Raw genomic sequence first — 27,691 nt, forward strand, 5'->3', positions numbered from 1 at the left:
CCACTATATAAAATTTTGTGAAGTGTTTGTTAGCTACAGATGATAATGTTCTAAAAGTGCTAGGAATTATTATGACTTCATTTAATATTAGCATTTATGTAGTGCTTTACATTTTCACTAAGTATACACTGAAGCATTGACTAAATTCAACAGGAAAAAAAGGATTTGGGATTCAGTAGGAAATGTGTTCCTTGACTCAGCCTGTAGTTTCTTGATATATTTGGATTTTCAGACCAGTGGGTGTTCTTTGCATAATATCTTTGCTGCAGTAGCTAACAAATGGCACAATGGAGCTGGACAGCCGTTGCAGCATTCTGGAAAGCAAATCAATGATACTTGTGTATAATTTCTGTGAGCTACAGTTTCCAAAGGTTAAATACCAAATTTAGCTTCCTTGACTCTTTAGTTTCTCTAGTAACTTTAGTGCCATGAACTGGCCTGGTACAAATATTCACAGCTGACATCTGGGATGCTTAGGGTTTGTAATCAGCTATAAATCTGGAATAACTTTATAAAGCCCATTGTAGACAATGGACTTACCTCTGGTTTAGGTCCTGGATCAGAGAGGTACATAAGCACCTGTTCTGCACTAGTACACTCCGTTGCAGGCTGGTGGTGCTACTCCCGTGTTTTAGGAACTTTGTTGCATATATTTTACATGGATCTAACAAAGTAGAATTTGATGTCTCCTCATTTCTTCTGTTGGTGAGTGACGGTTGGGCATTCTATGTAAACAGTGTGGTCTGCACAGTGTGGGGATCCTGGTTCCTTAATATTGGCTCCCTTCTTCTTCTAGTCAATTAAAATCTTGTCTTCCTTTCCTGTATGGTGAATGAGACATGCAGCCTCAGTGGTGGGTTTGTTAAACTAAGAGAGAAACCGGGATCCTCAGAGGTTCAGAAACATACAAGAAGGATGCACAGGGGAGGATAGGGAGAGAAACAGCAATGCTATCTTACATGGAGTGGGGTTTTCATTAAAGTTCCTTTGCTTTCTCTTTAGTAGCTTAAAATATACAACAGGAGTGAAAGATAAAACGTAAACAGATTGCTTCTTGGCAGCTCTATTTCTCTTGGCATTTTGGAAATGCATATAAATGCACCAAAGCTCTTTGCAGCTCAAAGATTTCTTTTTTTAATTTGTTTTAAAGGTAACCTTTGTAAATATACATTAAAGGGGGTTTTCGATTACTTCTTGTTTACCTTTTAGCCTATTCTAGGCCTGTTATATAAATATACTTGTGGTATGGGGGCTTGATTCCACTCTCCTTACATGGGTAAAATTTTTGTTCAGCAGTAGTGCTATAATTCCTACGGAAAGCAAGGGCAAGCACTGCATAGGAAAAACTGCTTTTCAACGTCTGAAGAACAGAATGGAACAGGGCTGGGATCTCAAGCCTGCAAAGGTAAGTGGCTACGTCACAGGCTAAAGGCAAATTATTCTTTTGATTTAGAGCAATTAGGGCTACCGAGGTGTATTAAGGAAGAAGAAAGCACATTTCCTTCTGTGTGTGTGCATGTGCGCACGCGCACTCTTAAAAACACTTATATAAAAGCAGATGAACTGTGTCTTTCTACGCCAAGTATCACATGTTTACAGCTGAGTTATAAGACACTGAAAAACAGGGGTGTATAATGGAAAAACTGACACAGCCTTAAATATGTTGATGCTAATGGGCACCACTGTAATAATCCCAGAGTTTTAAAAAGATAGACGTGTTGCTCTGGAAGAGGCTATATTGGCTTCTGCCTTAAGCAAGGCTTGTCATTTCTACTCTTCAAATCATTTGAATCTTCCGTGGCATGTAAGTAGCCCTGGATTATATCTGACAGTGCAGATGCTGCCAGTACATAGCAGTGTGATGTTTTGGTTACCAAATAGTGTTTCCATTTACAGCAGTGAAACTTCAGTACTTTTTGAATGTGTGCTAGCGGAACTTTGTCAATTTCGCCCACTGATCAAGTAGAGTATGTCTGACTTTACATGATTTATCATTCTAGCTTCTTCCCTATTTCTCCTTTGTGAGGATAATTACATTATGGAGTAACCATTTTAGTCCTTTGTATTCTGACTGGCATTTGCATTTGTTACAAACTTATCTGGAGAAAAGCTATCTTGCTATTAACTTTCCTCTTAGTTATTTACTTGATAATTTTAATGGTTCTGACTTTCCTATGCAGAGAGAAAAACAACACAGCATTAGCTGATAGCACAATGTAGTATTAAAATGCTTTGCATACTATAATGCCTTTCATCTGAGCTCCTCAAAGCACTTTACAAGCATTAATTAAGCCTTGCATCATCCCTGTGAAGTAAGTATAGGATCTCTTCATTGTCACCAAATGAAATGCAGCCACCTCTGGGCAGAACATAGCAGCTGTTTAACAGAGGACAGTCTGTAATATTACAAACAGCTCCTATGGCAGGTAATGAAATCTACCGTGTTGAAAACAGCAAGGGGAGTTAGGCAGGCTAAATGTCATTACCTGATTTGGAATTTAGCCAAGACACCAGTGTAAATTTTCCTATTTTTAAAAGCTGTACACCCAGGAAGAGAGTAGATTGAATAATGAATAGGAATGCTATTATCTTGTTACAAATCTTTCTCCAAAGTATTTCCTGCTTTGATGAAGCCAGTCTCTTCTGAGTAGCTAACAGATTTCCCTCTTGTGGAACCACAAACTGCAGTGTTCCTGGCGGGGAACAGGGAGCTGATAGCCTGGTGAGGAGATCTGCACCTGGTGTTTGGTCCGCTGCCCCATTCCCAGTGGGGACCAGGGAGCTGAGGTGATGGGGCAGTCAGGCTCCCAGTGGGGAGCTGCACAGGGAGCTGAGCTCCACGGCTTTCAGCCTCCCCACGTCCTCTCTGAAGTTGGTGGAAGCACTCCTGGTGAGGACACACAGCACCGGCAGAAGAAGGGCAGTGTGGACATGAACCACAGCAATAATCACTGCAGTGGCTGTAAGTCAACCTGTGTAATGTTTATAATGTAGACATGCCTGTAGACATGTAGACAGTCCTTGTTCCCTCCCAAGTACTCCATTGTTTTCTCTAAAAGCTCACAGGTGCTTAGAAAGTATAGCCATATTTTGGAGTTCAGGGGTGGGGGAATTTCAGTCCCTCTTGATACTTATATGGCTGTCAGCACCCTTGTATCTCAGCACAGGTGTAAACACGTGTAGTCAAAAGTGTCACTTCCATATTTCAGCCTTTAACAGAATCTACTTTTAATCCCTGATCAGCATGTTCGGCTGCTGGGCTCATGAGAAATCATGTAGCTTCACAGAAGCCTGAATCTTCCTCTTGCTGGACTGGAGGGTGAGGCACAATCCATGGAGAAGTTACTAGCTGGGCACTACCTGTGTTATGGGTCTGCACCAAGGTACAGGCCTCTGTGAAGTCACTGGATTAGCACCTCTAGCTTGCTGGGGTGATGTGGCTGGCCCAGGCATCTTGTACATTTACTGGCTCAACCCCTTCAAGCTTGCTGAGCTGATGCCAAGGGGTGAGATTACTGGCTCGGTTCCTCTAGCTGGCTGGTCTGATGTGAAGGCAGAGACAGTGGTGCCAACTCACAATTTTATCCTGAGTCTCATGATATTGGGTGTTTTTTCTCAAATCCCCAGCTCTTGGGGTCATGTAATAATGTGAGAATCTCATTTTTACTTAAAGTCTAGCCCTTGTGGCTGCAGAGAGAAGCTCAAAAATGTGTCCCCTAAAGGTTAAAAACCAGAAGGTAAGTTAAGACACGAAGTGTATGGTCTTCTAAAACCTCATGCCTTTTTTTCAGCCTGACATGATTTTTGAATGCTTGGGCTTGGCTCTGCTGCCTTTGCTACAGCAGAGGGCTCTCTGAGGTTACTGAGCGGAATCTCTAGCATTCTGGTTGGCTGTCCGTGAATGGGCCCCTGAGGTTACTAGTTCAGAAGCTACTGCTTGCTGAGCTAATGTCAAGGGTTATACCTCTGTGATGTCACTGATTCGGTATCTGTCTCGCTGGGCTTATTTCAAGGCACCGATTTCTCTCAGGTCTCTGGTTCCCAGTTCTAACTTGTTGATGTCCAGTCATGGGCTTCTGTGAGGTCACTAGCTCAGCAACTTGAGCATGCTGGGCTAGTGGCAAAGGAGAGGCCTGTGTGAGGTTACTGGTTCAGTTACTCTGACTGGTTGGTCTCATGCCAAGGCAGGGGACTCTCTAGGGTTATTGACTCAGGACCCCCAGCCTGAGAAGTTGATGTCAAAGGATAGGCTGCTATGAGATCACTGGCTTAGAACTTCTAGCTTGCTGAGATGATACTCTTGAATGCAGAGCTCACCAGTGTATGGTGGTTGTATGTCGTCAGAGGGTTAGCATGGTACGGAGCAGAGTGGAGAATGGGGGCAAGCGAATAGATAGATGGGACAGGAGTTTGTTTCCAAACAGGGCCATAGTCAGCTAAAATGTAAGTGTAGGTATGCAGTCTTGTGCTCCCAGCAACCCACATCATTATAGCGTGCCAAGAGGGGAGATGGAACCAACAGGGCCATTCTGTGTTCTGGCTATGTGAGGCAGCAGGAGCTAGTGAACAGAAGCAGCAAACAGGAGTTTTGTAAAGGGCTCTCCAGGTGGAGGAGGAGAGATTGTGATCTTTGGGGTGAGTCTGTCTCTTAGTTTGTTTGCCATGCGCTTGCTTGAAGACTGTAGTGTGGTCTGTCATGGGGGCTGTGTGCTGAGCTAAGTGACCTGCTAGCCTAGGCTGAGAGCTTACAAACGAGGCTTTAGCCTGCCATCCTTTGATCTCCAACCTCTTTACAAGCCCATGGCAAGAGGGCGGGGCTAATTCAGGATGAACAGGGGGTTTACAAAGCTAGTTCCTAAGTGACCAGAGAAGCTAGCCACCAGGAGAAGCGAACAGTGGAGTTCAGAGATGGAGTGTGAGAAGCAGATACACCTACCAAACATACTCTAAATTTAGGCCAGTAGTACCCCTTCAAAAAAGCAATCAAACAAACAACCCTTCAAGAGTAAAAATCATGCAGGCAGAAGTCCAGCAGCAGAGTGTGGGGGGCGGTTATCCAGTTTATTGCACTGAATGCAGCATGTACAATTACCTGCCTTGTGGGCAAGTGGTGTATGTGTGCATTTGGTACAAGGAGCTCATGGCCCTCAGAGACCGAGTACAGGCTCTGGAGACAAGAGTAGCTAAACTGGAGGAGATAAGGGAGACAGAGGGGACACAGACGAGACTTTCTGGGAGGGAGCAGATCCCACCCCCAGCCTAACAGCCTCTGTGCTGCTGAGGAGGATGAAAGTGTTGGGGAAGGAGAACATCAAGCTGGAGTGGAGGGAAATGATCCCATAGTTGGGACTCTCCTTCCAAATGATGTGGTATTCTCTCGCACTAAGGATACTTATCCAGGGGAGGGGACCCCCGTTATTAGGAAGAGACAGGTAATAGTAATGGGGGATTTGATTATCAGAAATATAGATGGCTTCGTATGTGATGACTGGGAGAACCACATGGTGAATTGTCTGCTGGGTGAGAAGGCTGCAGACCTCTCGACATCTAGATAAACTTATGCGCAGTGCTGAGAAGAAGCCAGTGGCTGTGGTACATGTACATACCAGTGACATAGGGCAAGGTAAGAGACAGGTCCTGGAGGCCAAATTTAGGTTGCTAGGTAAGAGATTCAAGTCCAGGACTTTCAGGTAGAGTTCTCTGAAACACTTCCAGTTCCATGTGCAGGGCCAGTTATACAAGCAGATTTGCAGGGTCTCAATGCATGGATGAGAAGATGCTATGGGGAGGAGGGATTTAGGTTTATTAGGAACTGGGGAGCCTTTTGAGAAAGGAGGAGCCTATACAGGAAGGATGGGCTTCACCTAAATGAAAATGGAACCAGACTGCTTGCATGTAAAATTAAAAAGGTAGTAGAAGAGTTTTGAAACTAAGGGCTGAGGGAAAGTCAACAGGTGTGGAGGATCACGTGGTTCGGACATCCCTTAGGAAGGATATTTTAAAGGGGATACTCTAAATCCTACTAAAAGTTCATAGGATAGAAGTTAATAAAGTGCAGGCAGGTACTGAAGAGAAACAGTCAAATGAAAGTCTCCTATTCAGTTACATCACATGTAGGCAGACAACTAAATATTGATAAATTTTATAAGTGCTTGTATACAAATGCTAGAATCCTAAATATTAAGATAGGTGAACTTGAGTGCCTGGTATTAAATGAGGCTATTGATATAATAGGCATCACCAAAAGGTTGGTGGAATGCTGATCATCAGTCAGATATGGCGATTCTAGGGTACAAAACATATAGGAATGACAGAGTAGGTCACACTAAAGAGACAGTGACACTATATGTGGGGAGTGGGGGGAGAAGCATAGAATCAAATACAGTCAGAATCTTAATCAAATAGAAATTCCGTGATTGGAAAAATAAGAGTACAGGGGTAAAAATATATTATTGAGCACCTTACCAGTATAGTGATGGTGACTGTGAAATGTTCATGGAGATTAGAGAGGATACAAAAACAGAAAACCTAATAATAATGGGGGATTTCAACTATCCCCATATTGACTGTGTGCAGTTCTGTTTGCCCCAACTCAAAAAAGATACATTAGAATTGGAAAAGGTGAAGAGAAGGACAACAAAAATGATTAGGGGTATGGAACAGCTTCCAGATGAGGAGACATTAAAAAGATGGACTGTTCAGCTTAGAAAAGAGATGACTAAGAAGGGATATGTCTATAAAATCATGAATGTTGTGCAGAAAGTGAATAGGAGAGTATTTACCCCTTAATATTACATAAAAACCCAGGTTTGCCCAATGAAATACATATCAGCAGTTTTAAAACAAACAAAAGGAAGTACTTCTTCACCCAATGCACAGTCAACCTGTGGAACTCCTTGCCAGGAGATGTTGAGAAGGCCAAAAAGTATAAATGGGTTCAAAAAAGAATTAGATAAGTTCAGAGAGGAGAGATCCAAGACCTGCAGAAGAGCTCTGTGCAGCTTGAAAGCTTGTCTCTTTCACCAACAGAAGTTGGTCCAATAAAAGATTATACCTCACCCACCTTGTCTCTCTAAGGTGCATCAATGGTTATTAGCCATGATGATCAGGGATGCAACTCCATGTTATGGGTGTCCCTAAACCTCTGGCTGTCAAGAGCTGGGATTGGACAACAGGATATGGATCACTTAATGATTACCCTGTTCTTTTCATTCTCTCTGAAGCATCTGGCACTGGCCACTGTCAGAAGACAGGATACTGGGCTAGATGGACCATTGGTCTGACCCAGCATAACCATTTTTATGTTCTTATACTCTGGAGGGGAGGCAGAGCTGAAGGCAGCTGGTTCTTCCTCTTTCCCTGTCTGTCCTGTTGGAGGGGGTGGGAGACCAAAAGAGGAATATGGTTCAGAGAAGAAAGGAGGCAGACAGGGAACTATACCATTGATCAGCATTATGATTGGTTTAGAATAATAAAACTATTATATATATCACCTGCCGGATCAATTTCAAAAATAAAAATAGGGATTTTTTTAAATAGACTGGTACTTTTTGGAATAAGAATGATATAGTCCTGAAAGCACACATCAGGGGCAGTGAAATTATGGAATTCCTACTTCTGCTTTCAGTAGGAGCAGAAACCCATCCTAGATTTTCCTGAGTTGTGATATGAAGAGCACCAGGATCAATAACATCATCTGCCCTTTCTCTTGCATAAAGCTTTGTGACAGCAAATTTACTCTGGCTGGCTTTTGTCATGACAACAAGTATGCTTACGTCAATGGGGAAGGCCAAGCTCCTTGGTTGGACTATGTGGGTAGCAACTATTTTGACTGTAGGGTGAAAAATGACACAGTAGGCCTGAAGAGTCTTAAACACCATATTGAAACCAGGCGCAAAAATGTTTGTGTGTCAGATTGTATATATTATATAAATGGAGCGTTTTCATACCACAGTGTGAATGGAGACAGTCCCCTCTTGGGTGAAATGCTGGATGGTGTATTCACTGAAACATGTCTTAATGGTCAGGTTAAAATGCAGGATGTGCCCGATCATCAGGAAGGGGTTATGTCCATGTGGCGTGCCCAGAGATGAAAGTAAGCCGTTCTGGTCTGGTAATGCGTACTGGCAAGAGCTGGTACTCCATGCAGGTCCGGGCTGGTGATTTAAAGGACCCGGGGCTCCCCGCAGTGGCCGGAGCCCCGGGCCCTTTAAACAACCGCTGGAGCCCTGGGGTAGCGGCGGCAAGGCTCCGGCGGTGATTTAAATGGCCCAGGGCTCCCAGCCACTGCTACCACAGCGGAGCCCCAGGCCCTTTAAATCTCCACCCGAGCCCCAGGGTAGTGGCTGGGAGCCCCTGGGACTCCGGCGATTTAAAGGGCCCGGAGCTCCACTGCGGTAGCGGTGGCTGGAGCCCCGGGCCCTCTTAAATCGCTCCTGAGCCCCTGGGCTCCCAGCCACCTCTGCAGCTGGTAGCTCCGGGAGTGACTTAAAGGGCCCAGGGCTCCCAGCTCAGGACGCTGGTGTACTGGTAAGTCCTTTAGTTACTTTCACCCCTGGGCGTGCCCCTTTTTACTTTCACTTCTACTATGACTACTATGTGCTGGTAATAACCAGTAGAAGAAGTTACTATAAACAAAGTAGGCGGACATAGTTGTTACGAAATCCCTTTGGCACAAAAAGAAACACAGAGATCTGTCTCCACCCTTGGCAGCTCTGGCTGTGCATATGTGCAGTGAGGATGTATCATTTTGGTGGCTGGCTGTGATTGTGGTGAATGGAGATAGAGAAAGCAACAAGGACTGGAATGTGAAAGTAACTTGGCATATGTAAGAATAAAATATTATGGCATGAGAGTGGGACACATGAAGAGAGCACTTTGACAAACCGTCCTACCAAAGGCTTTGCACTGAGGCATTTAACCAAACCAGGCACAAGGAAGAGGTAACTGAGCTCTTTGTGACTGTGACCAAGAACACCCACTCAGCCACCCAATCATGGTGACTGGCAGCTGTTATGGTGACTAGTGTCAGAAGATAGAATATCAATAAATTGAATTATAGCATGTGATGGACATGTGAAATATTGTGTGAAACAGTGTTCCTCAAAACTCCAGGCCAGAGACGTGGCCCTAAAGCAGGTAAAAAGGAAATTTACAAGGTTCTAAGAATGCCCCCTTCTCTTCACATGCATGTGATGAATGGCTGTGATTGAGTGGTTGGTGCGAGTAGGATATAAAAAGGAACCCACAATCTTGGAAACTCTATCAACCCCTCAGACAGAGACAAACACCTACAAGATCTCTATCAAGCACTCTTACAACTACAATACCCACCTGCTGAAGTGAAGAAACAAATTGACAGAGCCAGAAGAGTACCCAGAAGTCACCTACTACAGGACAGGCCCAACAAAGATAATAACAGAACGCCACTAGCCATCACCTTCAGCCCCCAACTAAAACCTCTCCAACGCATCATCAAGGATCTACAACCTATCCTGAAGGACGACCTGTCACTCTCACAAATCTTGGGAGACAGGCCAGTCCTTGCCTACAGACAGCCCCCCAACCTGAAGCAAATTCTTACCAGCAACCACACAACAGAACCACTAACCCAGGAACCTATCCTTGCAACAAAGCCCGTTGCCAACTGTGTCCACATATCTATTCAGGGGACACCATCATAGGGCCTAATCACATCAGCCACACTATCAGAGGCTCATTTACCTGCACATCTACCAATGTGATATATGCCATCATGTGCCAGCAATGCCCCTTTGCCATGCACATTGGTCAAACTGGACAGTCTCTACGTAAAAGAATAAATGGACACAAATCAGATGTCAAGAATTATAACATTCATAAACCAGTTGGAGAACACTTCAATCTCTCTGGTCACTCGATTACAGACCTAAAGATCGCAATATAACAACAAAAAGACTTCAAAAACAGACTCCAACAAGAGACTGCTGAATTGGAATTAATTTGCAAACTGGATACAATTAACTTAGGCTTGAATAGAGACTGGGAGTGGATGGTTCATTACACAAAGTAAAACTATTTCCCCATGTTTATTCCCCCCCTCCCCCCTCCCCCACTGTTCCTCAGACGTTCCTGTTAACTGCTGGAAATGGCCCACCTTGATTAACACTACAAAAGGTTTTCTTCCCCTCCCCCCCCCCGCTGTCCTGCTGGTAATAGCTCATCTTAAGTGATCACTCTCCTTACAATGTGTATGATAACACCCATTTTTTCATGTTCTGTGTGTATATAAATCTCCTCACTGTATTTTCCACTGAATGCATCCAATGAAGTGAGCTACAGGTCACGAAAGCTTATGCTCAAATAAATTGGTTAGTCTCTAAGGTGCCACTAGTACTCCTTTTCTTCTATCAATTCAGCCACCCAGACAAAGATCTAGCTGCAACCTGTGCAGCTAAAAACTATCCAGAATTACTTGGCATGAATGTGACATGAGAGAACCGAATGTAAAGTCTGCCAAATAACCTATAAAGCTGTCAGGAAGGCACCCAGCTATTTGTAAATCTAAGTTCCACAAATATATACAGACACTCAGATGGATAGATGACAAATATAATACTGTTTCTTTTGCAAAAGAGTACCTGAAAGAATTAAATTATATGTCCTAAAATTCCATAGACCTGTTTATAAAGCTTTCCTGCTAACATACTCCTGTTCCCTGTATTCCCCCTCCCTGAAGGAATCAAAAGCCAATGATTTCCTCTAGTGGAGCACCTACTTTTAAATATAAGGCCATCCAATCAGAAGCAGAAACCACTCCATGTCATGTGACTTAGATAACCACAAACAGCCAATTATGAGTGGCAGCTAGTTTGTGACCAAAGGCTAACATGCTCACAGAAATGATTCACAGAAGAATTGCAAATAGCAAACTTATAAAAATGAGTCTTGATAAAATTATTCACAAATAGAGAAGAGGCTACATTTGCAGAATGAATTATTCATTGGAACTGCTCGCTGGGCTCTCCAAGATCATAACAACACCCTCCACTATTCCTAAATTCACACAGCAATCGTAGTAGTAGTAAATAAAAATAGTATGATCGTATCCAAAAGCCCAATTAGGGATTGGGTGGGGGCTGGAGGCTGCTCAAACAAGAAAATGAGACATCGCGTAGGCTGTGTAAATGAAAAGGGCCCTCGTGTTCAGAGCTATAAGATGTTCTCCATCCAGCCATCTCCTCTCTTCGCCTGACTATTTTCCGATGTAGGAGAGCTGCTCCTGTCGCTGTGCAATATATTCAGACTAATCAATCTCTGTCTGCAATAGTTAGATAATGAGTGTTCTAGCTTATGACCCTCAAGTACAAATTGCAATAAAGTAATTTGATATCATTTAATTTTCCTTCTAATTGTTACAAATACTCTCTGAATTGTTTGCTTGCTTCCACACAGCAGAACAGAATTTCCAAGAGGAGGGGAGACAGGCTGGTTAGCTTTTTGACACAGATGGGTAAACTCTGCTTTTTCTGAACTGTTCTGATATTAGCACTAGGTTTCTCATCAGTGCGTTGTGGTTTCCCAACAGTGGGACAATGGATGACTTGGATCTTATTATTAACTTGTCTCATAAAGTACCATGTAAAATTAATAAGCAGAGTGAGCGAGAGAGAGTGCATTCAAGTCTTGGGAGAATTAAGAGTATCAGAGAGCATGAACTCAGATATGCGAGATGGGGAGTTAACTGCATACAGGGATTTTCGTAATAATGAGAATGGATTGCTAAAACGCCATGGGGTCAATGGTTCTTATTTTCATCCCATCTACACTGTAACAACTTCCATGATGGCTGATCTGGTTATAAAGCTGTACTCCCCCAACACATTTTAAAAATGGCTTGAACATGCAATATTGATGGGAGCATGTTCCCAAAACAAGTGCTATAACCATGTTCCCAAACCATACTACAGTCCTTCTGAAGCCCAAGATTGGTTAATATTGGGATCATGGTTAAAATGCAGTTCAGTTGCATTTACTCAGCAAAACTGAATTGCCCTTTAATTCCATTGGGGCACTACAAAGTTGCAGCTGGGTCTCTCAAGGTAGTAGTTGTTGAAATCCTCATGCATTTGGATTTTTCGGTCTCTGATGTATTTAATTTTAGGTCGTTGGGGATGCTCTCTTTTCAACTGGTCAAGTCTGCGTTCTCTTCTCTCCTCAGGGCCTTCCCAGCACAGTTCTGTAGACTGGATCTCTTCTCCTTCAGCATGGAAAGCTACAAATTGCCTCCTGAGTTTTGCAGCAATTGGTTGTGGAGCTCTTCTTCCCGCTGAGGAGTAAGGCAGCAGCGTCTTCTGAAACTGAAGTCAATCAAGTTCCAATACTTAGTTGGCAGGAAGTGCTCAATTAGCAAGGAGCAATCAGTTGTTTCTTCCAGAGCCTCAAGAATGTAGCCTCCAGGGGCATAGGTGCTGGAACTACGGGTGCTGGTGATGCGGCCGCACCCACTGGCTTAAAGTGGTTTCTATCATATACAGGGTTTACCGTTTGGTTCAATGGTTGTCAGCACCCCCTCTAAACAAACTGTCCCAACACCCCTGCTCCACAGAAGTGGCTCTCATTTCCAGGCCTAAGGAATGAGAGCTGCAGCTAATGCTAAGCATTCTTAGAAAGGTATGTAAGTGCACTGCTTCAGAGTTAAAATGTAGGAAACATTCTGGTTTAAATTTTGGGTAGGTGCCTATATATACAAAGTGTGACTTCCAGCTAAGATAAACTCATCATGGTACCCAAGACTTTGGAGGGGGAATCTCCCCCTTTAGCTTAGGCTCACCTGGCAGAGTTGCTGCTTGTTAACCATGGGGAACTTGGTTTGATTGTATGCTGTAGAAACATGCAGGATGTACAAATTGCAAACCTAGCCAGAGATGGGGAACTCTGTGAGCTAGGTATGCATTAGTGTCTGGTTGTCACCTGACAGGCACAATTTGATCCTCATGTTCACAGGCACCCCAAAAACTCCATGTTATTTGCATACAAATGGAACATGTGCACATAAGGGACTGCTCACATAAGTTATCCTCCAGTCTCCTTTTGCTGTTCCCCAAAAGGCCATGGTGCTAAGAACACATCCATGTCCACTGGAGGCTCAGCTTTTGTAACACCCTAGATCTGAACAGCCTAAAACTCTGAGGGAATTTGCCTCTGCATCCAGACTTTTTTGGTTGGCCTTTCTTTATAAAAGGCCAAACTGAAAATTCTCAACTGTCAGAAAAGATCAGGTCCAGATTCAAACTTTGCTGCTTGACTGACGTTGAGGCAGGGCCCTTAGGACAGTGAGAGGTAGAAGGCCAGGGATCTGAATTTGGGAATGTAAAAGAGTGTGTTCCAAGGTCCCACGGCAATTTTCACCCAAAGTCTGTCAGCCTCATTGCTGTGCAAAGTGGGAGGTACATGGGAAACAAGAAAATGCCAAGAAGACACCCTTCCATCATGGTCAAGAAAAGGATCAAGTGAAGTAGGTGCCTCTGGGATGTGGGGGACAGAAGTTTGGCAAGAAAAGCACTGTAGGGGAATCTGAAATTTTGGGGACTTGATGAATTAAAACTAAACCCTGTTTTGAAAAAAAGAGTAGAGGCTGGAAATACAAAACATTCTCTACAGATTTGTGACTTTGAGTCTCATGAGGTTTTGTTTATTGTATTCCCACCAGAATGTGTCTTCTACGGTTTTGAAATGACTGTCTTTTCCATTGTGCGTCAGTAAAGAGAATTGGAGGGAGACGTACACGAGCAGCTCCTGTAGTGAATCCACTGCAAAGCACCACAGCCTTTCAGGTAGAGATTTTTGTTTTTCTGCATACTCATCACCATCACTGAAGTTCTCTTTTTCATACATTTAAAAAGAGCTTTACAGTGAACCATGGTTCCAGTCTTTCTGTGCCCCACCTTCTGATCCAAAATTACAACTTCAATATTTGCTGACACGTGGCCTGATCCTGCAAATCTGTTCTCAGGCAAGCAAGTCCTTCCATTAAGGCTGTGCCCTTTCCTCTCAGGTAATGACTTAGCCACTGTGATCTCATGTTTCTGTCACTTCCGGGTTAGAATACTGCAACTCACTCCACCTGGGCATGAGCACAGTTGCACATGGGAGAGGCAACTAATGCTATATGCAGCAGCCTAAGGCGTGGCTTGAGCAAAACGGACTGATGTCAACATATTTCACCAGCACTCCCAGAAACTCCACTGTCTCCCCATTCACTCCTGGACTGAATTCTTGATCCTAATACAAAAAGGCACTTAACAGGTTAGGACCTAGTTACCTCAGAGATTGCCTAATCATCAGCCACACCTCACTGAGATAGCTGCACCCGACGGAGATAACACATCTGGAAAGGGCCAGGACAAAGCAGCACAGGGACAAAGTGACCTCAGTTACAGGCTCAGGTTATGGAACTTCCACCATAGTTGATCAGCCACAGCCCAAATCTCACAATATTCAAACTGAAGTGCCCACCCACCTGCCAAATAACCTCACCCACTGTCACAGCAATCTTCCTCCGGGAAGAGTGAACAAACTGAAGCCATGGGGTGACAAATGAGAGGAAAACACGTGAGAGGTGCCTTAGAAATAGCTACAGTCAAATTGATTGATTGATAGATAGAACTCAGTGGACTACTTGCATAAGTAAGTGTTTCCAGGACTGGGCCCATAAACTTTTGGCGCAGATTCTCTGTCCTGGGTCCCGCCCCTTTACCTGAGTGGCATACTGTGATGGGATCTGGCCACAGCTGCCAGTATGAGAATTTGTCTGCTAAGGGGACTTCTCCAATGGCATAAAGCCACCAGAGCCCACTCCTATGCCAACTGCCCCCACAAAAGCAGTGCTGGGCGTGTATGGGGAGGGAACATTTTCGAATGCTTTGTACTGCTAATCTGTGGATGATGTATATTCTTCTATGGACTATAGCTAGACTTTAGCCAGCCCATAGGCTGTTGTAACTCATGTCAAGGTTGAAGCAGTTTGATGCTTAATTGGCTCCATGTAGAAGTACCCCACCATCCAGTTCTGAGCAGATTTCTGTGCAGGAGAGCCCCTCTGTTTCGTTTTATTGATGTACTTAACTTCTGTTATTCCAGTTACTCTTACCAAAATATATATTTAACACCACAATTTGCGTTCCATTTAACACATGGATACACATAAAGCACCCTCTATAGCGACTCCTGACTGAAGTGTGCAGTTTAGGTGGGACTAACAGAAAGCACATGGTCTGTCCCTCTCATTTTCATGTTTTCTTCCATGATTGTACTCCCTCCAGCCCCTTGTGAGCAAAGGGGTATCATTCTGTCTATTCAGAGTCCTTTTTCAACTCCCTTCTTCCAAGAAACCTACCAGTTTTAACTGACCTAAGTAAGAAATTTACCCATCATAAATAATAATGTTACAAAACCAGCCTTGCACTGATATAAGGCAGAATCTTCCTATGATATTTTGTGTATAATTTTTGTCTGTTCAGATTATAAACTCCTTGTGGCATGGAGAATGTCAAAACATTGCTGGTATATTGGATGCCAGGTAACACTTTTCTGCTGGACACTGCTGGATGTTTTTCATTGATCTGCCTTGCAAAATTCCAGTCAGATGCTGACCTTGAGCAAGAAATACTTTTTGACAGGTGAGCAAAAGGTCGTTAGTTTCTTCGTTCCCATCACCATCATGGAAAAGGTGGGTGTGAAGTAGCTTGCATGCTAGTAGATGTTTGTGAAAAAATTGGAAGGCTGCAGTAATGCTATAATGAAAGCTGGGTATGCAACCATCTAAAAGTTTCAGCCATTTCAAAGGCAGTGACTTGAATACCTTTGTGCTGGATTTGAATTAGGGTCTGAGGATATATGCACATCAGCTATTCTCCCTCTACCAAGGGAGACCAGCCAGCAAACTAAATTTGGAAGATTCACTGTAATTGTATAGAACACAGTTTAGTTATACCAGCTGTAGACTAGGGCCTGCAAGAACAGACAGTCCAAATGCAACAACTGGAGTCACTGGAGATAAATACACATTTTGGGGGTTTTGTTTTCTTTTTTTAAAAGCCAGCAGTGTGTATTATTCATAGTTTGTCATTTGCAGTGTAGGAAACAGGATGCCCTCTGACACCTCTGAAGAAGTTCATGATTTATTGGAAGCATCGAAAGAAATATAAAGCCAAATAGTAATATAGTCCCCCAGGAAAGGCTTGCTTCAGTCTTTTACATAGTATTAGAGCCACTGTAAATAGTTGGACTCAGATAAAAACCCTGGCAAACATTCAATACGGAATGCTTGAGATATGAATGTATTCATTCTTTGATATCAGGAGAGTTCAGTTTTGTCCAGCCTCTAAGTACAAAACCCCCCACAATGTTTATTTAAAATAACTCAAGCTCACAAGACCACGATACAGAGGTGAAACTGCCTCTCAAGCCTCGTTTTGCTGTATGGGTTTCAGGGCAATGAATGTTGTTAGATATTCTGTGGGCTACAGTCACTTGTGACTTGTCTTTGTACTCATTGTCATGGTATGAGAAACCCGGTTAAACAACAGTGATTTCCCAGTGTTCTCAATGGGTATTGTATAAGACCAGCTAGCTAACTCGATAGAATGTAACTATAATCGAGGGAAGTGACGATTCCCCTCTATTCAGCACTGGTGAGGCTACATCTGGAGTATTGCGTCCAATTTTTGGGCCCCCACTACAGAAAGGATGTGGACAAATTGGAGAGAGTCCAGTGTAGGGCAACAAAAATTATCATAGGGCTGGGGCACATGACTTATGAGGAGAGGCTGAGGGAACTGGGCTTGTTTAGTCTGCAGAAGAGAAGAGTGAGGGGGGATTTGATAATAACCTTCAACTACCTAAAGGGGGATTCCAAAGAGGATGGAGCTCGGCTGTTCTCGGTGGTGACAGATGACAGAACAAGAAGCAATGGTCTCAAGTTGCAGTTGGGGAGGTCTAGGTTGGCTATTAGGAAACACTGTTTCACTAGGAGGGTGGTGAAGCACTGGAATGCGTTACCTAGGGAGGTGGTGGAATCTCCATCCTTAGAGGTTTTTAAGGCCCAGCTGGGACACGATGGCATATATCACATTGGTAGATGTGCAGGTGAAAGAGCCTCTGATAGTGTGGCTGATGTGATTAGGCCCTATGATGGTGTCCCCTGAATAGATATGTGGACACAGTTGGCAACGGGCTTTGTTGTAAGGATAGGTTCCTTGGTTAGTGTTTTTGTTGTGCGGCTGCTGGTGAGTATTTGCTTCAGGTTGGGGGGCTGTCTGTAAGCAAGGACTGGCCTGTCTCCCAAGATCTGAGAGAGTGATGGGTCCTCTTCAGGATAGGTTGTAGATCCTTGATGATGCACTGGAGAGGTTTTAGTTGGGGGGGCTGAAGGTGATGGCTAGTGGCGTTCTGTTATTTTCTTTGTTGGGCCTGTCCTGTAGTAGGTGACTTCTGGGTACTCTTCTGGCTCTGTCCATCTGTTTCTTCACTTCAGCAGGTGGGTACTGTAGTTGTAAGAATGCTTGATAGAGATCTTGTAGGTGTTTCTCTCTGTCTGAGGGGTTGGAGCAAATGCGGTTGTATCTTAGAGCTTGGCTGTAGACAATGGATCGTGTGGTGTGGTCTGGATGAAAGCTGGAAGCATGTAGGTAAGTACAGCAGTCAGTAGGTTTCCGGTATAGGGTGGTGTTTATGTGACCATTGCTTATTAGCACTGTAGTGTCCAGGAAGTGGATCTCTTGTGTGGACTGGTCCAGGCTGAGGTTGATGGTGGGATGGAAATTGTTGAAATCATGGTGGAATTCCTCAAGGGCTTCTTTTCCATGGGTTCAGATGATGAAGATGTCATCAGTGTAGCGCAAGTAGAGTAGGGGCATTAGGGGATGAGAGCTGAGGAAGTGTTGTTCTAAGTCAGCCATAAAAATGTTGGCATACTGTGCGGCCATGCGGGTACCCATAGCAGTGCCGCTGATTTGAAGGTATACATTGTCCCCAAATGTGAAATAGTTATGGGTGAGGACAAAGTCACAAAGTTCAGCCACCAGGTTTGCTGTGACATTATCGGGGATACTGTTCCTGACGGCTTGTAGCAAACAGGGAAAGATTAAGAATGAGCTCTCAAAACTAGATACTCTCATAAAAAAACAATCCTCCACACAGACTTCCTCGTGGCTGGACAAGCCATTTACAACACATACTGAAAGATTCTTGTTTTAATGAATGACATCCCTACATCCGTTTTTGCCCATACTTGTTCTTACACAACCAGGCATGTATACTCATACGTTTGTTCCTGACACTGCACTGCAGGTGAGCTAGCTTGCTTTATAGTCAGCCCTTGTATGTCATTGCAGGATGGATGGAAGCAGAAAAGGCTGAAGCTGAAGACCAAACAAGAGAAGAGATTTGCTTGTCATGGAGTCCCACCACACGATAGAGCCTGTCACTGATGTACATGTTTGGTGGACACAGTCACTTACATGAGGCTGGAGGGTTGGCTTATGGTTGTTCTTTATGTAAGTTATCCAAGGATCATCTTCATATTTTGTCTTTTAGCCAATGTGTTTCACTAAATCATCACAAAGTGCCTCTGCCAAGGAAATAATCAGCAGTACATGAACGCAGCAGTCCAGACTTCACGCAGATTTAGCAGGGGAAGTTGGTGAGCTACCAGTATGAATATTAGTTAGTTTAATGATTCATGTGTCGTCAAAGTTCACATTGCAAAACACATGGAAATATCACTGTAAGCAGTATTTGAAGACAAGGGAACAAGAACCACATGTTAGTGTTACCTAGCCCAATGCAGTTTAAAAAGACTCTGTTAAACAGAGCTGTGTAAAACTCAGCCATTATGATTTGAAGTGGAGCACAGTCCCACTGTAGTTCACATGCAGGCAGACTTTTAGAAGTGTTCACTTATTTTGTGTGCTGGGAGGGGATCAGCTGGGCCATTAATGATATTGGATCTTAAAAATCATATAGTTTGTATCACTTTCTAGCTTCCTTTTTCTGTCTGTTCTGACATGATTTTTGTGGCCAATCTCAAGAACCACTGGAGATAGAAATGTATGCTATATGCCATTTGAACACAAGGGGTCCAAGTTCTGAGGTGGATATGGCACTGAATTCATGCTCTAATGGCTTGGAAGGCAGAGAACATTGAAATCACTGGCCATTTAGAGAGTTCAAACTCAGCTTGGAAACAGCGCTCAAAGCTTAGAGCAGACACAGCTGAAGATTCACAAATGCCTAGTGAGCTTTCCCTAATCGTGCTGGCGGCAGAAACATCTGTTTTTCAGGATCTGTTCAGCTGACTGATCCATATATTTGATGGAACAGTTCCCTTTCATCTGTGGCCATTTAAATCCCTGGGACCCTGCACATGTACCTCCACCAGTGGAATTCCTTCTCCTGAGGGTATACCATAATGGTTTGGCTGATTTCTTCTAGTCTCATTTTCACTGGTGATTTTTGAAATACATATGTCTACTCTGAGAGGACTGAGATGACATTCATCTGCATTCCTTTGCACGTTGCATTTAGACGATCTCTTTCATGATATATATATATATATATATAAATGTATATTCCCCATTATGATATCTGATTAGTCAAGATATCTTCATTATGTACTGCTGTCAGCTAGGCAAGTCTTTATCTTCATGCTAAATGAATTAATGTTCCTGGATACCCTACAGCTTCCTTTTTCTTGACCAACTGTTTTTTCTACAGATGATTTGAAAGAGTAAGAAATTTCTATGCAGTTGCATACAACTTCCACTCATCCTAGGCTCTTAGAATGCTGTCTGCCATGTACATTTTCTTTCCATGTATGTATACTATAGATTTCTGGAATAGAAGGGCACTAGGAGTGCTCTGTGTACTATGTAACTAGATACATAGATGGAATGTAAAACCGGCATCAAAGCACTCCCTGATCTCATCGAAATAAACATTTACAGCTTTTCTGACCTTTTCCTGTGGATCATGTCTTGCCCTTCGTCAGGTTCAATATGATTTAAAATTTAGAGCAACACTCCCTTTAGGCTGTTACATTAAAGTCCAGATGAGAGCAAATGTTCAAGCTGAATCTGAAATTTTCCACCAATTTTCAAATTCATAACCTGCAGTCAATCACAAGAAGGCTGGCTGCACATACCTATTCACTGATCCCAAACAGGGACTCTTTGTACGGAATGGCAGGAAGATGATGTAATATTTTCCCTTGCTGCATTTGAACTAAAGATGATTTACTAACATAGCAAATGTCTAGAGAACCTGGATTTGGTTCATTTTTGTTTTTGTCTTCAGTTTGCAGGCTATTTTCTTATTTGCACTACTAACATGTTGGCAGGAACTAGAATAAAAAAAATTCTGTTGCCGAGACTTTATACTTGATGTACAACATCAGAAATTCTGTTGCTGCTTTAGCCTGCACTTTAGGGCCAAAGATTCAGATTATGTTCTGAACATGATGATGTGTCCTGAATCTCTTAACTGGCTTGATACAAACAGAACTTTTGGAAACCTGCTCTGATTTTGGTTGCAAAGGTAGAACCTTCTGCACAATTTAAAACATGATGTGTGTGAGTGGAGGTACATGCAAGTGCAAGCATGGGCAAGTGGGACTATAAGGAACTGACTGGGCCACTCTTTCGCCCTCCTGATTCTAGGCTGTCCTAGGGGCTGGTGAGGCCTCCAGAGTAGCTTATGTCAACTGGGCAGCCTGAGTTAGGGCAACCCATCCTTTGCTGCCCAGAATCTTCACAGTGCTACATACTAGGGCCCCACCCGCAACATGTCTCTCCTGCTCCCAGCATGCCACTACACCGTGCATAACTGGTTGGAAATCCATTCCCAGAGAGTAGTTATCAGTGATTCACAGTCAAGGACATATCGAGTGGGGTCCTACAGGGATCAGTTCTGTTTCTGTTCAATATCTTCATCAGTGATTTAGCTAATAGCATAGAAAGTACACTTATGAAGTTTGCAGATGATGCCAAGATGGGAGGAGTTGCAAGTGCTTTGGAGGATAGGATAAAAATTCAAACTGATCTGGACAAACTGGAGAAATGGTCTGAAGTAAATAGGATGAAATTCAATAAGGACCAAATGCAAAGTGTTCCTTCCTAAGTTGAGTAATCAGTTGCACGCATACAAAATGGGAAATGACTGCCTAGGAAGGAGTACTGAGGATCTGGGACTCATAGTGGACCACAAGCTAAATATGAGTCAATGGTTGCAATGGCTGTTGCAAAAAAAAACAACAAAAAAAAACAAGCATCATTCTGGGATGTATTAGCAGAAGTGTTGTAAGCAAGACATGAGAAGTAATTCTGCTCCACTCCACTCTGATTAGGCCTCAAATAGAGTATTGTGTCCAATTCTGGGTGCCACATTTCAGGAAAGATGTGGACAAATTGGAGAAAGTCCAGAGAAGAGCCACCAAAATGATTAAAGGTCTAGAACAGTGGTTTTCAATCAGGGGTCCAGGGCCCACTGGGGAGGCCGTGAGCCGGTTTCAGGGGGTCCGCCATGCAGGGACAGCATTAGACTTGCTGAGGCCTAGGGCAGAAAGTCAAAGCCCCACCGCATTGGGCTGAAGCCTACGGCTCCAAGCCCCGCCACCTAGGGCTGAAGATGAACCCTGAGCAACTTAGCTTTGTGGGGCCCCTGTGGCATGAGGCCCCAGGCAAATGCCCCTGCTTTCTACCCCCTAATGCCGGCTCTGGCTTTTATATGCAGAAAAACAGTTGTTGTGGCATGGGTGGGCTGTGGAGTTTTTACGGCATGTTGGGGGAAGGGGGTCAGAAAGAAAAAGGTTGAGAGAACCCTTGGTCTAGAAAACATGACCTATGAGGGAAGACTGAAAAAATCAGGTTTTTTTTAGTGTGGAGAAGACTGAGTGGGGACATAACTTTTCAAGTACATAAAAGATTGTTACAAGGAGAAGGGAGAAAAAAATGTACTCTTTAACCTCTGAAGATAGGACAAGAAGCAATGGGCTTAAATTGCAACAAGGGCAGTTTAGGTTGGATTTAGGAAAAACTTCCTATCTGTTAGAGTAGTCAAGCACTGGAATAAATTGCCTAGTGAGGTTGTGGAATCTCTGTCATTGGAGATTTTTAAGAGCAGGTTAGACAAAGGTCTGTTAAGGATGGTCTAGATAATACTTAGTCCTGCTTTGCGTGCAGGAAACTGGACTAGAAGACCACTCGAGGTCCCTTCCAGTCCTACAAATTCTATGAAGGGTCCTGCAGATGGCCACCTTGCCAGCTTTACACTATCTTTATAGGGCAATTCTCTCCTGGCCTGCTAAGGGGCTTTTCTGGTCTCTTTATGCTTCTGCAGCAGCATACGGGACTGGGCTGGGGAAAAGAATCTCTCCCCTTAGATGTAGTCATTTCGTAAGTGTTTTCCAAGAAGTGCTGGATCTGTCATTGCCCAGTGATGGGATTTCTTGAGTTCACAATAAAATTATATAGCCTTGACAGCTATAATGCATCTTCACTAGCAAATAGCCAGCTTCATACCTATCTCTAGCTTCTTTATTTTTTGGCTGAATCTGTGAACCAGTTAATTTTAAGCCTTAAAAGATTTGCTGTATTCCTAAGGTCACATCCAAGCATGAGGAGTGCTGGGGTACATCTTGTACTTGTGTTCGCTGCTGGCATACAGCACTTTTTTAGCATCTGTTATAACATTATTTTCTTGGTTTTTTACTAATCACATTTTTAATAGTCACTTCAGAAACTTGAATACAGCTGAGCATCAGCCCCGAAAAGAGGAAAAATGAGGATGCTCAGAAGTGGCAGGACAAGAAATGCAGAAAGAGGAGGCACTTGGGTTCTCAAAACAGCAATGTTACTCAGATATATAAGAACATAAGCACATAAGGACAGCCAAACTGGATCAGACCAAAGGTCCATCTAGCCCAGCATCCTGTCTTCCGACCGTTGGATGACACAACCCAGATGGATGACACAACTCAAAATCCTGGCCCTGAACAGTCCCAAACTTAGTGGGGTTTGAAATCTGGATGTGGATTTTGCAACAGTGGGGTTTGAAATCTGGATGTGGATTTTGCAACAGGGAGCCTTCTCTGATTTCACTGGAACAACACCCCATTCAGTTTCCTGACAACCGCACTGACTCACTGCACTGATGCCTTACATTTCCTGCACTGCAGTTCTTGCAATGCCTGTGCTCTTCAAGCGTCCTCATTCTCTTTTCCTGTCTCTTCCCCCAAGGTTCGAACTCCCCACCACTCACCTGTAAACAATATAACATTTTTCCTTGCATTGGATGCTGTACTTGTGAGTGCTCATTCTAGATGACCATGTATATTAATGGATTTCCCCACTTGTAAGTGGTTAGAAATCTCTAGGTAGAATCTGAATTTGATTCACAGGCACTTTGTCTGAAAGTGTAAAGCTAACTAGCAATTTAGCAATAACTCCTGCTAAAACTGGGTAACTTTTTAAACCTTATCAGTGTCATGTGACAATGAATCAGAAAAAGTCACTTTCTTCTCATGCTGAATGAGGAACTGTATGAGAACAGGAAAAACCATATTATCGCTAAAGCTATTCCCCTTGCTTTGCTATGCCTCTCCTGCCTGGAACATTCCCTAGCTCCTCTTGATTGTCGCTCTTCTGTGTAGGGTGTGGGGACTGACATATGGGATAAAGGGAGAACTGCGCTTTCCTACCCCTATTTGTGCCCACTTTGAGATAATGGGAACAAAGACTCCTGGTAGAAGGGGAACAGGAAGCCCCAATACTGAGGGGAAGACAACTACTTGAGCCTGGCATGGTCAAACGGACCATTGGTTGCATGTTGACTTCTGTGTTTGGACTCTTGTTTTGTTGATCCCTGGATGAGGAGGACTTCTGTTTAGCTGGAGGGTTGTCTCATCCTGAATCACCCTGCCAGATACGGTGGATCACTGTGGAGGAAACTGAGGCATGGCAGCACTGGATGAAAGCCTAGGGAGACCTCTGGTGTTGCAGCACCTTTTTGTGCCTATATCTTTATTAATAACTAAAGCTTGATGCGCCAACCCTTATGCAATTCACTTCAGTGGGACGACTTCTGAGAGAGGTTTGTAAGCCCACAGGCCTTTAGTCTGGTCACAGTCTTTGCGTTAGCCTGGAGAAGAAAAAAGCTCATTCCCCCCCCTTCCCCACCGGTGATTCCCGTATTGGCAGTGTCTTTGTAAAGTCTTCTAGACTGCATCCCCAGAGCAGTCACTATGGCCCAGTGCTGTGAGGTGCTGAGTGCTGTCCGTTTTCGTTGATTTGCCTTGAAGGTTCAGGCCTTCAATAAAGAGTTCATCCCCAGTTCAACTGAAGGTAATTTCCATTTAATCCCATCACTCTTCACCTTTCCTGCCCTTCTCCTCTGCCCCAAGTTTGGGGCATCATTGTTTACCAACCCAGTATCAGGGAAAGCAAGCAAGCAGCTGCTGAAGAATTCTCAGCCCATTGCCTGGGCTGGGGTGCTGAAGAGCCATGAGTGCTGCACTCTTCCCTTGAGGGCTAAGATCATTACCTCCATGATGCTCCCAGTCCTAGCTAATTCTCAGAACAAATGACCCAAGGTAGCTAATCTGAAACAAGTCTCCCATTTGACAGCACGTTGCACTAGGTTATTAGGCTGGAGCATGCTGCTTTACTTTCCAAGTTTTATTAATTTCAGTGTATATTGCTGTCGGCTGTGCTTCTCTATAGCTCGTGTTTTCTCGGCTACAGATGGAAAATAGGCACATACAAGGAGTTGTCTTCAAATACAAACCTTCAGGGGCCAGATCTTGGGAACATTAGTGTATGTTTGCAGTGTGCCACCAAGTGCACACACTAATTTAAGAGCATCTGCATTTCTGTTTATGTGAGTTCTATTCAAGGACTTTCATAAGTGATGTGAGACAAAGTAGAGATGGCATAAAACCGTACTGCTGCTTAAATAGCTCGTCTGTGCTGAAGTTCCCCTACTGAGAACAAGAGCATCTAGGCCATCGAATTGCCTTGATGAGCTCTTGCATCCTCATGCTGACGCACAAGACGTTTCAATGCCAACAAAGCATGACGCTCTCAAGTTAGCTCATTCAAACAGCCAAAAAGGCCAAGACGTGGCTGGATTGGATTTCTGCAGCTGAAGGAGACACAGTTTGTGTATTCGCCATATAGTTTTCTTCCAGTTAACAGAGCTTGCGGCAGTTTGTAACAGTCCGTGTAATGTATATAGTGGATAGTGTAACTGTTGTTCACTACGTGACAAAGGGATTTCTTTCTTTTATCCCAGTGCCAGGATGATGAGAGCTCTGAAACAAACATTTTTGCCATTCACTTACCTGTTTTTACTCTGAGCTGCATACTCGCCCATCCAGCCACTCTCTGGCTGGGCCACACAGCCAGATATCCACTCCGCTGGCAGCACCAGCAGAAACCTAGCATGGAGAAAATGATCAACATTGTTACTCTGTTTTTTCACATGTTTAAAGGACTGTACACAGCCGTGCGGGAAGAATTTTTATAGTGGGGGTGCTGAAGGCGGAAACCATGTATTAGGGTTGTGATTATTACTTCAAGCCAGGGGGCGTGGTAACACCCCAAGCACACTTAGTTCCAGCACCTATGACTACAAAAACACTATTTTACCCTTACAACACTCCAGTGATGTTAATAAGTATTATCCTCGTTACACGGATGAGGTAAGTGAAACCCAAAAAAGTGATGTGAATTGCCCTGGATTTACAGCAGGTCATTAACAGAGAAGGGAATAGAACTCAAAATTCTTGAACTCCAGCACCATGCTTAATCCATTAGACCAAGTTTATTCTCAGAAATTTATTAGGATTTAGGTCCCACTGCCTCTGTGAGAGTTAGGGAAGAACTCTTCCCTTCACTTTCTACTCTGGAGGGAAGGATGGTCAAGATGGAGTGAAGAGGTCTAGTGACTGGTGACTCTTCCCTTGGCTTTCAGAGAAGGGCAGAGAAGAACTTGCAACTTTATACTTAGCTCTTCCCTGCATGAAACTCCCATGGTAGTCTCATGCTCCGTGGGAACTTTGACGGGGGGGACTGAATGATGTGAGGAAAAGGAGAGTTGTAGAAGTGGAGGTGGAAGGACGAAACCGAGGGGGAAGGGTGAAAAAGGAAGAAAGGGGGATGGGCATAAAGGGGGAAGGGAGGGGAGAGAGGATGGAGTCAAACAGAAAAAGAGGAGGAATGAGGAAAGAAGGCTGTTGTCAGTGGAGGAAAGGTACAAATTATCTATCTGGGTGAAAATGGACTCTGAAAAAATAGAAGAAAAATATACTAAGGCATTAGATAGAAAGATTTGTTCCCATTCTTATACTCAATCACTAGGCCACTGAAAAAAAGAGTGACAACTTTAGTCTCTAATTTCAGTTACAGTAATCTTAGGTGTTACCTGTAATAATAGTGGATAAAAAAAATTCCTTACAGAAATGTGATTTTTATTTATTTATTTATTTAAGTTGACCGTGTCTCTTTAGCTGCACAATAACTGCAGTTCCAGCTATTGTTACTATCAGGGTGTTTCACAACATTATTCCACTACCTTGAGATCATCTTTTGAGGTATGATATTGTTTCATATTTAACATTTTTTCCTCAATAGATACTGCAGGTGAGTACAGGTAATAGACACGTGAGTGAATTTAGTATTCGAAGCACAAAATCTTACGCTATCAACGGTTGTACTTTATATTTCAAATGAGCTGAACACAATGGATGAAAGAATGCAAGCAGATTTTTCAGTCTCTCTCTCTCTCTCTGCTTTTTTCTAAAGAACTGTAATTACAAGCAGGCAGATGTTTTGGATAACAAAGCTCTGGGGATTTTGGGGACACTCACTGTAATTTTTCTAGGCTAAAACTCCAGCACCTACAAAATCAATAGCATGTTTATTAGAAACACAGGGTCTTGTTCTGGGCTTGCTTCTTGACCCATTTCACCAGTTTGTTGCTTTTATATTAAAAATTTACCCTCCAAATATTGTTTACACCTCTGCCCCCAATGAAGTTTTTACTTTTATAGCTTCTCCTTGGCCTTTACTAACCCCGGACATTTGAGTTTCCACCACAGTTCTGGAAGCTCCATTTTTCCCCAAGTTTTTTATTTTTTTAAATGCTAGTCCTAGGAGCCACACCGTGCCTTTGGTAGTGAGTCCAGCAAGAGGGGGACAAGCAGGCTCAGAAATCTCTTTTTGAGGCAATGCCTAGCGAGCTTCTGAAGAAAGTTCCTCTCAACAGAGTAGAGTCTGAGGGCCCAGGAAAAGGCCAGCACTGCAGCCTCCAAACCCTAGGGAGCATAGCTCCCTGAACAGTGGTTAAACACCCCTTTCCCCCAAGCGTCTCCCTGCTTCCTGGGAAGAGAACAGCACAGGGTAGGACTTAATGTTGCTTCTGGCAGCAATGACTCCCCTGAATTTTCCTGTCAATATTTTCTGGTTGGAGGGGATCATGCTGTGGGACCAGTCTAGCAAAGGCAGTGACAGAACCCCACCACCTGTCTCTCCTGAAAACAGTTTGTGTTTAAGCAGAGGAGGCCAGGGGCTTACTGCTTCCCCGTCTCTGTGTCCATCTTTGCCAGATGTCTGAGGCTCTGCTCAATTCTCTCAATGAAAGTGGAGGGAAATACCCA

At 43.6% G+C, this 27,691-nt stretch overlaps 1 long non-coding RNA gene across 1 annotated transcript; it reads left to right on the forward strand.

Annotated features, from left to right (window-relative positions):
- The first annotated feature begins 1,174 nt into the window (after positions 1 to 1,174).
- LOC125636727 (uncharacterized) lies at positions 1,175 to 20,008 on the forward strand. Its single transcript, XR_007356694.2, has 5 exons — positions 1,175 to 1,405; positions 12,200 to 12,651; positions 13,691 to 13,814; positions 15,501 to 15,659; positions 18,375 to 20,008. It is a non-coding gene; the product is annotated as an uncharacterized LOC125636727 (long non-coding RNA).
- Positions 20,009 to 27,691: the final 7,683 nt, after the last annotated feature.

This window comes from Caretta caretta, chromosome 5 (assembly GCF_965140235.1).
Source record: "Caretta caretta isolate rCarCar2 chromosome 5, rCarCar1.hap1, whole genome shotgun sequence".
Taxonomy (NCBI): Eukaryota; Metazoa; Chordata; order Testudines; family Cheloniidae; genus Caretta; species Caretta caretta.